Raw genomic sequence first — 13,321 nt, forward strand, 5'->3', positions numbered from 1 at the left:
TGCTGCATATGCTGTTCTTTTCTACATTTTAGGAGGTGTTATTATCTCCCTCATGAAATTATGCGCGGAGGCAACCTATGACGCCAAAAAATATTTTTTTCATTCGTATGATTAAGCGGCACTGCAATTTCATGCGCCGCTAAAAAACAAAATGAAACGTTGAAAGAGATATCCAATTTGTTTTGTATAAACAACAGGTCAGTCGTGCGTATAAGTATATACTGCCTTTTAGATATTGGGACAATTACTGCGACAAATTTTCCCTGATGGACGATGAATAATATTCTATCTCGCGATTTCTGTCACTACGCGTCGTTAGCTGGATGACTCTTATGTGTCCTGGGCCTTTTCTCCACATGTGCCAGTAGAGGCATGTTACATGGTAGGACCAAAACGTCGCGGCAGGCCAAACACGGAAGCTGCGTCGCGGTACCGCCATTCGTCGTGCGCATGCCACTGGGTCTGAGACGCTTGCGTGGCTCGCAACTCGCCGCCTCTGCTGCCTTCGTCGTTGGTGCAGTACAGTTTTCTTTGCTCGCGGAGCCGCATTGCCCTTGTGCACGGTCGTTTCTCTCGCTCACACCGTCATGTGCGAGATAAAGGGGAAGAGAGCACGCGAACGGGCGCCTTTCCTCCCCTGCCAATTCTTGTTCGGAGGGAGAGGTATCGGGAAGCGAGCAGCGAACCCGACTCGCCAGTGTGAACACTCCCTGCCGCTCGGCGCTCGATGCGATTCGGAGAGACCATGGTAGAAGCAGTCCGTGTCCGCCATCTTCTTGTGGCACTACAACTTGTATCTACACATGTTTAAACTTGTGTTTAAAATTTTGTGCAGCACAGCGCGCACTCCTGTTGCTTCGTCCCAGCGAAGAAGCGCCAAAGGATCTTAAAAACAACTGCAGTGCACACAGGTAGACCCAGCTGGTGAAATGGGATTTCTAATAGGCGCCTTCTCAAACAAGAGAAGCGGCGGCAGAACAGCAGGTAGTGATCCACTGTCTCAGGTTCGGCACAAAATGGGCACAGTGGAGAAGCCGCCAGACGAGATCTGTAGAGGTAGAAATTTAGCAGAGGAACCCGGTATCGCAAAAGCGTGAAAGACACCTCCAGTCTGCGCGAGCGCCAGTTTTTGCTACTCCAAGGATGCAGAAGATGCTGATATTCGGGAGATGAAGTGAGCGCCGAGGCTGCAATTGCTGAAATAATGTGTAACTGCGAAACCTCACCGCAGCTGTATACGCACAGGTTGGCAGGACAGCAATTCTTGGGCCGCAGAGAGAGGCCGCTGCTAAGGAATCTGCAACTTCATTTAATTGAAAGCCCATGTGCGCCGGTACCCAAAGCAACCACACCGAATTTAGACGGAGCGGGATCAGCTGCTTAAAGAGGCGTAATACCCGAGACTCAGTGGATGATGATAATGAAGAGCGAATAGGTACAGTCGGTCATAACCATGACTTGGAAAATGGTAGGATCTAATTTGCGTAAGGCTAAAATTACTGCTAATAATTCGGCCCGATAAAATGGAGTGAAGTCAGGAAGACGGAGAGAAAAGGACCATCCCAATGTAGGTGAAACAATGCCCAAACCTGCCTTTTCACGATCCTGTGAGGCATCGGTAGCAATGAGAATATGAGAACGAAAGGACGTTAGGTGGTCCTGCAACAAACCGTGAAGGAGAGGAAAGGGCTGGAGCTTGGCATTCGATAGGAAAATGTCATCAAATGCAATCTTGAAGAAGGAGAGATGTTATAGATTCGATGGAGGTCTGTGAAACAATGTTCAAGGTATTAAGGATCCGCGGAGTATGCAAACGAGACCAGGTGACATTTAAAAAGACTGCAGGTTGACTAAGAAATATTATACTGGAGGTGTGAAGAGGTGAGTCGCACACATTTAAAAAGGTTTGAACTGTTAAAAGGCGAAACCTAGCTAAGGAAGATGGAATTCGGGCCTCAAGGTGCAGACATAGGCTACATATTGTCACGACCTGAGGAGACGCGCAGGTACGCGTCAGGGAGAACCCAAGACTGAGAGCCTTCTTTTAATTAGAGAGCCAGATCCCAGGCCACAGAAAGAAGCCAGCGCGCTTCGAGAGCCAACCGTCGCTTCGTCGTCGTTTTTGAGTCAACGCGGAGCCCGCGCGGCGCGTTAGGTGCGTGGCATTAATCGAACAATCGAACCCCCCCCCCCCCCCCCCTCGCAACAACGTGCTGTCGACCAAGCGTGAGTCGAACGGAAGCTATGCTGCCTTCTCCATTTCACTGACGTGTACCGACGCGGAACGATCAGGCAATGCCCGCCGAAGAATGAAGACGGAAGTGCCCTGGAGGACGGTGGACGCGGGAGCTGAGAGCCCAAGGAAGACTTCTCCCGGCAAACACGGCAACACCGGGGGGGGGGGGGGGCGTCAGAAACCGCCGTCAATGAAAGGAGGTTGCGGCCAAGCCTTGCCTCCTTCATGAGGTGCGACGCCGAGCAGCAAGGCAGCGACAGTCGAGACCGCAGCAGCAAAGTACATACCAGCGTCTTTCTGATCCTGTTTGTCGGGACCCGCAAGACAGACCAGTACAGAATAAACACGTCATGAAAAGCGAAGGATGCCAGAATCGAGACGAGAGAAGCGAACTGCAAGGGGACGAAGGTGAAGTCAAGGACCTCAGCTGTGGCGAATACCCACCAGACGCCAAGACGGGAGCTGCCCGGCGCTCTGCAAAGCGCAAGGATCGAGGACGTGGTGCTGGCTCAAGGGCGGTAGAAGGCTTGCAACGAGAGAGACGCGCACCTGAAAGCGACGAAGCACTTGACAAGATGGGTCGCATCCGAGCGACGCGACGCGAGAACGGAGGGCGGTCTTCGAGCAAGAGGCGACGCCTCGTCGTTCTGAAAGGACATCACGGCGTCGAAGACCGGAGCCCGGCAGCGACTAATGTCCGAGGCCGACCACGGTCAGAGGGGGCTGACGTCCTTCGAGGTGCCAAGACCAGTGTCCCGGTGCAAGGTCTATCCAATGGCGGGGACATCTCGCCGTCGTCGACGTTCCTGGGCCATGCCGCGGGTCACTCCTGGTCTGCGCGCTGTGATACGACCCTCTTCGCTGTATGGGTCGTCTCTTCGGGCGTCTTCGTGTGCATGTATTTCCAGGTCTTCTCTGTCCTGCTCACCTACGGAGCGGCCGGGGAGGGGCCCGTCCAGAACCGGACGAACAACGATTCGGCGGCCGAGGCGCATCGCGCAGCCACGGCTTCGACCGCCGGCCGCCGAAGACGAAGACTTTCAGACCGCCCCGAAATCGACAGACGTCGAGTGACGCCGCCCACCGGAGTGTCCTCCGTCTCTATGCACGTGCTACGAATGTGCTGACGTTGTCGCGTAAACGTGTTCAACGTTCGGAGCACGTCCGTGGGTGGTGGATGCCGACGTCGGCGATAATGGTCGGCGTTATTACCCAAGTCGGCACTATAGCGCCGACGTTTACTACTACAGCTGCACGGAGAAAGGAGAGGGAAGAGCCTGCAAAGCACACGCCAGGCAAAACTCAAGCGAAGGCCAAGGAAGTTGCAAGCGAAGGACATAAGCAAGAAAAGGAGAAGCTAAGTACAGTCCTGGGAGAAGGTAAGGATGTGCAAGACGCCATGATGAACAATCCAAGTGAAGCAAAGGAAAAACCAGGGAAAGCAAAGTCATGCCCCGTGAAAGCCCACAGGAACCAAGGAAAGAGGCCACGAGAAGCCATGTGAAAGCGAAGCACCAGCCAATGAAGCTGCCTGTCGGCCTGCCTCTCTCTCTGCCTGTCTTTGCCTGCCTCAGCCTGCCTGCCTGAAAGAGTGAAACAAGCACAAGAGGAAGAGCTCTAGCCAGCCGCAAAACTGCCCACAACCTAAGCATGTAAATAGCGCTCGACTAAGTAACAGCAAAAACCCACAAGGAAGAAAGAGGTGAACAAAAATTGACTGCCGCGACCAGAGGAACATTAGCAGTGCTAGACGACTGAGCAGATTGGACCTTTTTATGTGTATGTGCGATCTACGCGCATGGACGCTATGTTGTGTTTCCTGCCGCCACAACCCGATCCCTACGCACAAACACGGCATCCGCATAAGCAGTGTGATGTGGACAACTTTCGCCAGCTAAGCACAAACCAAGCGAGAGTCGTGGAGGAGCAAAGTGCAAGCTTAGGAGAAGCCAGGTCCCAGGTCACAGAACAGAGCCAGCGCGCCTCGAGAGCCAATTGCCACTTCGTCGTCGTTTTCGACTCAGCGCGGACATTTCTCTATGTCTGTACCGTGAAGAGCGTTCTGGCGTTGAGATGGATGTGAAGCCAATATGGCGGTCCCGACTTATGAGGTTCATGGCCGCCACGAACACACTGGTGACGAGGAAACCATGCTCAGGAAGAGTGACTCTGCCTGCATCGACATTCGGATGAATACTATCACATTTGATTATGAGGTGTTCAATTGTTTCCACAGATCTACCACACACTGCACATGTGTCATCTTCTTCGTTAAATTTCTTTATACACCCTCACCTAGCTTCAAAAAGTAGGGCACTGCCTCTTGAGTTATCATGGAAAAATTCTTTCCTGATCTGCCTTTTCCAGTATCGATTTTTAACTTCCGCGTTTTCTCCGTCCTCACGACCGGCATACTTACTGGTTAGTTTTCTAGTTCTTTTCCGCTACTGTGAGTCAACGCTCTTTCTGTATAAATATTTAAACACCTTAGCTGCCCCCTGTTATTGTCCAATTTCCTCAGGCGGTCTTCATATAGTATTTTACTCTTAGCTTCCCGTGCTTCGAACGATGCCCAGCCCATATCCCCTTGTACTGCCTCGTTTGTGATTTTGCCGTGGGCACCTAGTGCTAATCTTCCAACAGCTCTCTGATTTACGTCTAATCTCGACTGAACTTCTGTCCTTAAGCAAAGAACCGCATTGCCGAAAGTAAGTCCCGGCACCATTATTCCTTTCCAAATACCTCTTAGTACATATTTGTTGTACCCCCATAATGCCCTATGTTTTATTATTCCGGCGTCTCTTCGTCCTTTTGCCCTAAGAGCCCGTTCATGCTTTTCCGTGTATATCTGCCCTTCGTTTAGCCATATCCCGAGGTATTTGTATTAGGCCACTTTGGTCGTTAAAAATCATCACACCTGATTTAGTTGCGCTAAAACTGAATCCTAGAGCGTCTCCTTCGTCTCCACAGCAATTAACCAAAGTTTGTAAATCTTCCTGGCTATCTGCTAGCAGTACAATATCGTCCGCATACATAAAACCCGGGAGGCGCTGCTCACCTCCGTTATTGACGAAGCTAGCGCCCCCTGACGCTGCCTTGATCAATGTTACATCTGTGTTTGCGTGGGGTGTCAAAAGAGAGCGCGGAAGGTCCATAGTTCGTAAAGCCCCTGGAAATTTTTAAAGTAGCGACAACCTTTGCAGAACGCCGCCTCACCCTCTCCTGCGCCCGTCGCCTCTTCCCATTGGTCGATGGTTTTGAGCGCAAAAGTCCTTTAAACCCGCGCTTTTCGCCGCCGCAGACGCCATATTGTCCGCTCCAACCGCGCACCGTAGGTTCGGCAGGCGTCGTTGCGGACACTGCGCTTTTGCTTGCTGTGAAGCGACTTTTGTTTTGTTCGGAACGTGTGTCAGTCACCTAACTTTAAGCCGTCTATCTGTGCGGCATGACGGGCTGCTGCGCCTTCGGGTGCAAGAACCGTCACGACGGCGGAAAGCGGTTCTTCTCGATCCCATCATCGAAAACCGACGCGGGCCGGAGGAAGGTTTGGTTACACAGAATTGGCCGGGCGAATTTTAATGCAACGCCATCGACCAGACTTTGCGACGTAAGGGATGTGCTTTCAATAGCTGCTGAGTTTTCCTTTTTTTTTTCAAGCTACGCTGTGCAGTGGTTTGTTCGCGATCGAGCGTATGGCCGCAGTAAGCTCGACATAAGGGCGCTTGCGTTGAGCGCATCGTGATTGCACGCACGCAAACGTGTAAGTGACCCGAGGCACACGTCTAACTCTAGAGTGACGTTCCTTAAATTTGAGCGCATGCCGCAGTTAAACATACATGCGTACTATAAGCGCAGATCAAACTGCGCTCTGACATGGTGAAGCGCAAGCGTTACATTCTGCAGTCGCGCGCGTGCTTGCGTGTATAGTATATATATCTATATATATATTAAAGAAAAAGACAAAAAGAAAATTATCGCGCCAATATGCATCGTCAAGGCACCGTAGGCACCGCTGGTGGAAACACCAGCTGTCGCGCGCTGGCTTGCGTTTAATCTCGAAATATGACCAGTAGCTGTGGGTATGCGTGATATGGTGCCCATCGTAAGTGGGTCGCGCGTTTCCTTTCACATACTTTGTAACATCAATTCCGCGTTCTCGCTTCCCCTTGACGCCTAACTAGTTAGAAGGAGGCTACGGATGCGAGCAAATCTGTGATAACCTCTATTAATGCTAAAACGTTTTTTTTTGTTAACGTTGCCCACAGTGAGGCCTCCACTATCTCAGTCTTTAAAAGTATTGTAGCCGCTTTTTTTTAAAAATGAGATCCGTATAACAAAAGGCTTTCGCTTTACCGATGTGCATTTAGTACTCGGGCTGTTTCCGAGCCTGAGCCGGGCATGTCTATACCTCGCGGGCCGGGTTCGGGCCTATATCGAAAAAATCGAGCCGGGCTGGGGCGGGTAACGAAAAAGGTTGACGGGCTCGGGACGCGTGAATAATTAAGGCCCGTGCAGTGCTCTAATAGCGACTATACGAATATGGAAGATTATCGGACAGATGTGTTAAAAGCGAGGTAGGTTTTGCTTTTCACTACCTCACCAACCAAGTAATGTTCAGGGGATATCCATATAATATAATTTATAAAATATCAGATGTCCATATAATATTCTCACAAGTTCATATTATGTCCATAGAATATCCATATGAGCTTCATTTTGATAACAGTGGATGTTTATATAATGTCCATATTTTGGCCACATATGGTCACTCTGAGATATTTATTGGACGCTGAATAGATATTCGTCCAATATTTTTGTGGGTTCTGGAGGGAGGTGCCGGGTGTTCTACGCTGAATGTAATGATGCTGTGTCAATATAACAAAGCACTGGGCAAGACCACCATTATTCTTATGTATCTTTATTACCCAGTCAGGTACCCCACCACTGTGACAAAGCCAAGGTGCAGGCACAATCCAAGCAAAATGAGGAATGGCGGACGCCTACTCTGGAGAGGTCCCCACTTGATTTCGAGTGGCCTGTGAATATAATAGAGCACAATACATAGTATTAAATAGTAGTCACAATAACACAATTAGGTGCGCTGCAAATTCACAAAGTTTGGAGCATAGTCTGCGTAGCTTAGATTGTTTCATTTAAGGCTAATAATTAAGCAGATAGAACGCTTTGTATACAACTGAAAGAGCAAATATATTTCACAAAATCGTAAGCTTGGCACTGTGACCTCCAATGTTTTGGTGGTAGATTTTGGCCCTATAACTGATGTCATTTTTTTTTCTCAGAATTCGGTTTTATTTGGTTCATGGGATTTAACGTCAAAAAGCGACTGGCTATGAGGGACGCTGTGTGGAGGGCTGTGGATAATTTTGACCACTCTGGGTTTTTTTTATCATGCACTGACATTGCTACACAGGCACCTTCCATGCCTGTGTAGCCTCCACAGCCAGGATCAAACCTTGGGTTGCCAGGCTCAATAGTCGAGTGCCCTAACCACTGACTGGTTAGAGCCCATGCGCCCTTGCATCACATCTGTCTTCAAAATGATTTGAAGATGCCTAGGGTGACAATTTCATAGATCTGGATTTTAAAAATTTTGTTTCCAATTTTTTAGCAGTTTTCATACCTAGAAAACGTTCGCCATTTGTGTTCTCTCTCCGCTGGAATGATAAGGACTGTTTTGAATCGAAGTTTGTTTTATGGGGTTTAACGTCCCAAAGTCACTCGGGCTATGAGGAACGCCGTAGCGAAGGGCTCTGGAAATTTCGATCACCTGGGGTTCTTTAACGTGCACTGACATAGCACAGCATACGATAAATGGCGCCTAAATGCAGTCACTTTCTGAAAAGTTCTGTGATTTAGTACAAATAGCACATCATTGAATGTTTTGATTCCTATTTGCATTTGTATTCGCCTGTAGTGTCATTCTGGAGCTAATTTTTTCCTAGCAGAAACTGCTTTAGCATACACGTTTTTCTCCACAAAGTGCATTTTTTAGTTACTTGACTCAAGTAACTAAAAAATGCACTTTGTGGAGAAAAACGTGTATGCTAAAGCAGTTTCTGCTAGGAAAAAATTAGCTCCAGAATGACACTACAGGCGAATACAAATGCAAATAGGAATCAAAACATTCAATGATGTGCTATTTGTACTAAATCACAGAACTTTTCAGAAAGTGACTGCATTTAGGCGCCATTTATCGTATGCTGTGCTATGTCAGTGCACGTTAAAGAACCCCAGGTGATCGAAATTTCCAGAGCCCTTCGCTACGGCGTTCCTCATAGCCCGAGTGACTTTGGGACGTTAAACCCCATAAAACAAACTTCGATTCAAAACAGTCCTTATCATTCCAGCGGAGAGAGAACACAAATGGCGAACGTTTTCTAGGTATGAAAACTGCTAAAAAATTGGAAACAAAATTTTTAAAATCCAGATCTATGAAATTGTCACCCTAGGCATCTTCAAATCATTTTGAAGACAGATGTGATGCAAGGGCGCATGGGCTCTAACCAGTCAGTGGTTAGGGCACTCGACTATTGAGCCTGGCAACCCAAGGTTTGATCCTGGCTGTGGAGGCTACACAGGCATGGAAGGTGCCTGTGTAGCAATGTCAGTGCATGATAAAAAAAACCCAGAGTGGTCAAAATTATCCACAGCCCTCCACACAGCGTCCCTCATAGCTAGTCGCTTTTTGTCGTTAAATCCCATGAACCAAATAAAACCGAATTCTGAGAAAAAAAAATGACATCAGTTATAGGGCCAAAATCTACCACCAAAACATTGGAGGTCACAGTGCCAAGCTTACGATTTTGTGAAATATATTTGCTCTTTCAGTTGTATACAAAGCGTTCTATCTGCTCAGTTAATTAGCCTTAAATGAAACAATCTAAGCTATGCAGACTATGCTCCAAGCTTTGTGAATTTGCAGTGCACCTAATTGTGTACCAGGGGACTAAAAATGTTAGGCTACATGAGGCAGCAAACCAAAAAACTAATAGTGTGCACACAAATGCTCACAAAAATCACAAGTATCTTTTTCCATAAAAGTGGATAACACGAGGTGTGGAATGTAACCTTTGGGTATGCCAGGTCTATGCAGACAAGCACACTTTTGGTCATCACTGTACACACAAAAACAGTCTCAAGCTCACAAAAGGTATAAGGGAATCAACTTGCCTCAGCTTTCTTTGCGTGCCTTTCCTGGAGCTGCTTCCGCCTGCAGGACGCATGCTGCAGCCATTTTTTTACCATTTCTTCTATCTCGGCCAGTGTTGTTGAGAACATCTTGTTCGATCGAACAGCATCTATGCAGAACGATAGGACACATTCAGTATGAAAGCACACATGGAAAAAAGAGCCATGAATGGTCGATATTGTAATAAGTCCGGTTGGTAGATCATAAACGGGGAATGCAGCATGAGGAAACACGGATGGGAACAAAATTGGAATGGGCTGGCACGTACTTTTTCATTGCCATTGTGAAAATTGTTTTCCAAATGCATCAGCATGCAATTAGATTTTGATATTACTTAAGCAATACTAGTTGGACTTCCATAAATTTTTGCTAAAAGTTGTATAATGCATGCTAAAGTACTTCTATGCAGAAAGTCCAGGCAACTATTTGTAAAAATAACAAGAACAGGGTGCCTGGTTATGAGAAATGCTCATAAATTTGTAACAGAAAGTAAAGCTCCACATTCTAGAGAAAGCGTTACACAGCGTTACTGAATTCAGTCTGAAGTGATGCAGTGTCAGAACCATCAGTTATTAAGCAGTAGATGACACAATCAGCAGCAAAAAACAAGCAGAAACAACACTAAATGAACTGTTAATACAGGTCAGAAAAAGTTAACATGCTAAAGCACATCCTTGAGGCATGCCTGAAAGGATTGGAACACCATAAGAGTTGGTTGCATTAACAGTCAAATGATGTGCAGTTAGAAAGAAAGTCAGCAACCCTGTAGAAAACCAAATAGTCATTGTTGAGGTGCCTTAGTCTTATTGTAGAAACCTGGAGTTTAACATAGAAACATGCCTTGGAGACGTCTAAAATCAAAGCTCTTTCCAGACCCAGAAGCTATAAATGTATGTTAATCACTACCGAACATTATAAATTGTGCTTCATGAAAGCATTTGCGGAACCAAAGTTGGGACGTGTGAGAAAACAGGTTTAACTCAAGTGAGTTAATTACGCCAGTGAAACGTGATTGCTTGAATTTTTTTGCGTTATGTTAAGACGAAAGATGTGGCAGTAGTTGGCAATTAGCCTGTCTTTAATAAAGAACTAGAATATATTTGGTGAAAGCTATTTGCTTTCCATAGGTCATGACTAATAACCTAAGAATGAAGCGCGAAAAAGTTTCATACCAGCTCTTTGTCTTGATGGAGCAAATGCAGCTAGTGAGTGACAACATACAGACAGCCTCTTTTCTGAACATGCTCTCCAAAATACCTGAAAATGAACAGGAGAGAAGAGTGGTCACACCCAGTTGCATTACAGGTTTACAATTTGCAACTCTCATTTTATATAATGTAACCCCGTACTGGGGCACACAAACAGTAGCAAGAATTTTCTCAGCACTACTTGCATTGACACACTGCAATAAAAAGATATTTTCAGCAAAAGTTATAGAAACCTCAAGCTGGAAAACAAAAACAGTCAAGAACCAAATATCATGAAGTGAGCAACAACTGAAATAGGAGAAAATTACAAATAAGAAAGAACCCACAAAGGTTTTTTACAAGCACAAAGATGAAAAAGCAATGTCAGATCGCAAAAGGCAAATTTAAACAGAAGAGCTTGACTAAAAACAAAGCCCAGGTAGTTTTGAAGAGAAGAGCTGCAACGAAAGGGGACCTGTTAGCAAATTTTACACCAACACAAGATCTGCCAAAACTGTCTTCTTGAGCCGCCGGAGACTGGAAACTCTACCTTTGTAGTAAGGGTCATAGCATGCCAGGCGGCCGCCACAGGCATTCCCGCGCCACTACTGTACCATGCCTCCGCTTCAGGGACAAATCCAGTTAACTAAACGCCACGCATTTTTAAGCTATCTATGCACTCCACGAACTGATAAACCGACTGGTGAAATCGCCAGCACGAAAACTGCACAATGCCACAAACGAACACTAACACTTGTTTGAGAGAAAAGTGTGCAAAAACTCACCATTATTGCCGTTCTTCGCGTAGTCCCCCAGTACACTGCACAATACTGGCACAGGACGGTATACGACGCGTACAAGCTTGCCGCCACAACGAAGAAAATGTGAACACGCGAAAAAATAAAATGTGCAAACGAACGCTGAAAGGGACCAAGAAAACGTCGCTTCGCGGCCGCCGCGGCTAATGATGATGCCCATGGCCGTTGGGCTGCCTAATATCAAAACAGTTCTAGTTGCGGTTCTGGTTTGAAATTCGCGGCGTTTGTGGGTTTCAGTCTAACTTGAGAAGTTTCTTCAAATAATCGTACTTCACATGCATGTGCTTGCATAAAATAAAATCAAAGCATGTAATTGCTGACTGCCTAAATAATTCATTCCTGAAAACTTCAGATTGCGAAAGCAAAAAAAAAAATTAAAATTTAAAGGCAACATAATTTTAATGTGTTTTCTGGTAAGCTGTTTGCACATTTCCAAATCTTCCACTGTGCTGAAAGAAAAACATTTATGAATGTCATCTGAATATCCATTCATGGTTTAACTGCGCGAAGGAAACAAGGACAGAGACAGAAACACACGTACACACTGAGCGCAGTGTGTACGTGTGTTTCTGTCTCTGTCCTTGTTTCCTTCGCGCAGTTAAACCATGAACGAAAAGAACCAACTAGCCCGCCAGAAGACTATTCCTGAATATCCACTAACTGATATGTGAATCCGATAGTCCTCTCAACATGCAGAGGATATCGATACATAGACATTGGACGTTAGGACCATTAGTGGACATCCTCTGCATATTCATGGTTTGCTGGGTATATATAGTGACTGATACCGATGAAACATTTATGTAGAACTTTATTATCCCATTGCTGGCAGGCGAAGGATATTTGCGAGGTAGGTTTTCTCCTTACTAAGTAACTATTCCAAAGAAAATTTTAATGCGGGAGTCTATATCGTTACAGTTCAGGCAAGCAAAAGAACATTAGGGGAGGCACAGATAAGTACACACTTAGCGTGGCCTTCATACCGTATTTCGAGCACTCCCTCAAGCGTCTTACCTGGTCCGCGATACACTTCAGCAGAGCAGACCAAAACTAAAAGCCACTAGAAGGGCGGATGTACCACGCGAATTAAGAATGCCTTCACTTGCAGGTGCCTTTTAGAATGTCAAGCCTGTGCATCCGTTGTAGCACGTCCAGCGTTCCGGCGGGGACGGTCGTTCTGTTTGCATACTCTTTACCAAAACAGATCACCGCAAATTCATTCTACGGCCTCGTGATTCACGGTCACATTCAATGCGCGCCCCACTCTCGATGTCAAACTTGGCACGCCGCATAAAGCCCGGCGCACCCGGACACGGTGCGCGTGCGGCTCTACCAAAACAGTCCATCTATGCGTGCTCATTATTGCCTTTACACGATTCAGTGAAGCATGCAAATGTTTCTCCTAAGTCACCGATGTATTTATGCAGCGGAACGCACGGTTAATGCGGAGACATAGAGAACTCGGCAAGTACGGGAATCCAGCGCAACCATTTGAAAAGGGGCGTTAGTTCCTTCGGAGCGGGCTAGAGGTCGCCACCGCAGTCACATGAAATCACAAAGAAAACAAAAGTTGTTCGCCCGGCGCGCGGGGGAGGAGGAGAGAAGAGGGAGGGCGTCTTGTCGCTACTTTAGTTTTTTCAGGGGCTTTAATATTTCGTAAAGCCCCTGAAAAAACTAAAGTAGCGACAAGACGCCCTCCATGAGGTCTATACCGCATTCACACACTGTCCGTCAGGACATTGATTGACACATGCATGTCTTGCCTGGAAATATGAGCAATAGGTATGTCAGTTTCTTTGCAGGTAGCTGTTACTTTTCCTTCAGCATTCTTTTGTATCATTTCTACTGATATGGGTTGATAAGGTGGGCG

The 13,321-nt window shown here is 46.7% G+C and overlaps 1 long non-coding RNA gene and 1 pseudogene across 1 annotated transcript; one reads left to right on the top strand and one right to left on the bottom strand.

Annotated features, from left to right (window-relative positions):
• The first annotated feature begins 2,309 nt into the window (after positions 1-2,309).
• LOC149354477 (uncharacterized) lies at positions 2,310-3,310 on the top strand (annotated as a pseudogene).
• A 3,828-nt stretch (positions 3,311-7,138) lies between these two features.
• On the bottom strand, positions 7,139-10,708 carry LOC149354478 (uncharacterized). The gene is made up of 3 exons (XR_016289657.1): positions 10,619-10,708; positions 9,428-9,555; positions 7,139-7,272 (listed from the first exon to the last, which is right to left on the bottom strand). It is a non-coding gene; the product is annotated as an uncharacterized LOC149354478 (long non-coding RNA).
• Between the last annotated feature and the right edge of the window lie 2,613 nt (positions 10,709-13,321).

The sequence above is a fragment of the Amblyomma mixtum genome, chromosome 3, assembly GCF_055824585.1.
Source record: "Amblyomma mixtum isolate Tamu chromosome 3, ASM5582458v1, whole genome shotgun sequence".
In the NCBI taxonomy this organism is placed as follows: domain Eukaryota; kingdom Metazoa; phylum Arthropoda; class Arachnida; order Ixodida; family Ixodidae; genus Amblyomma; species Amblyomma mixtum.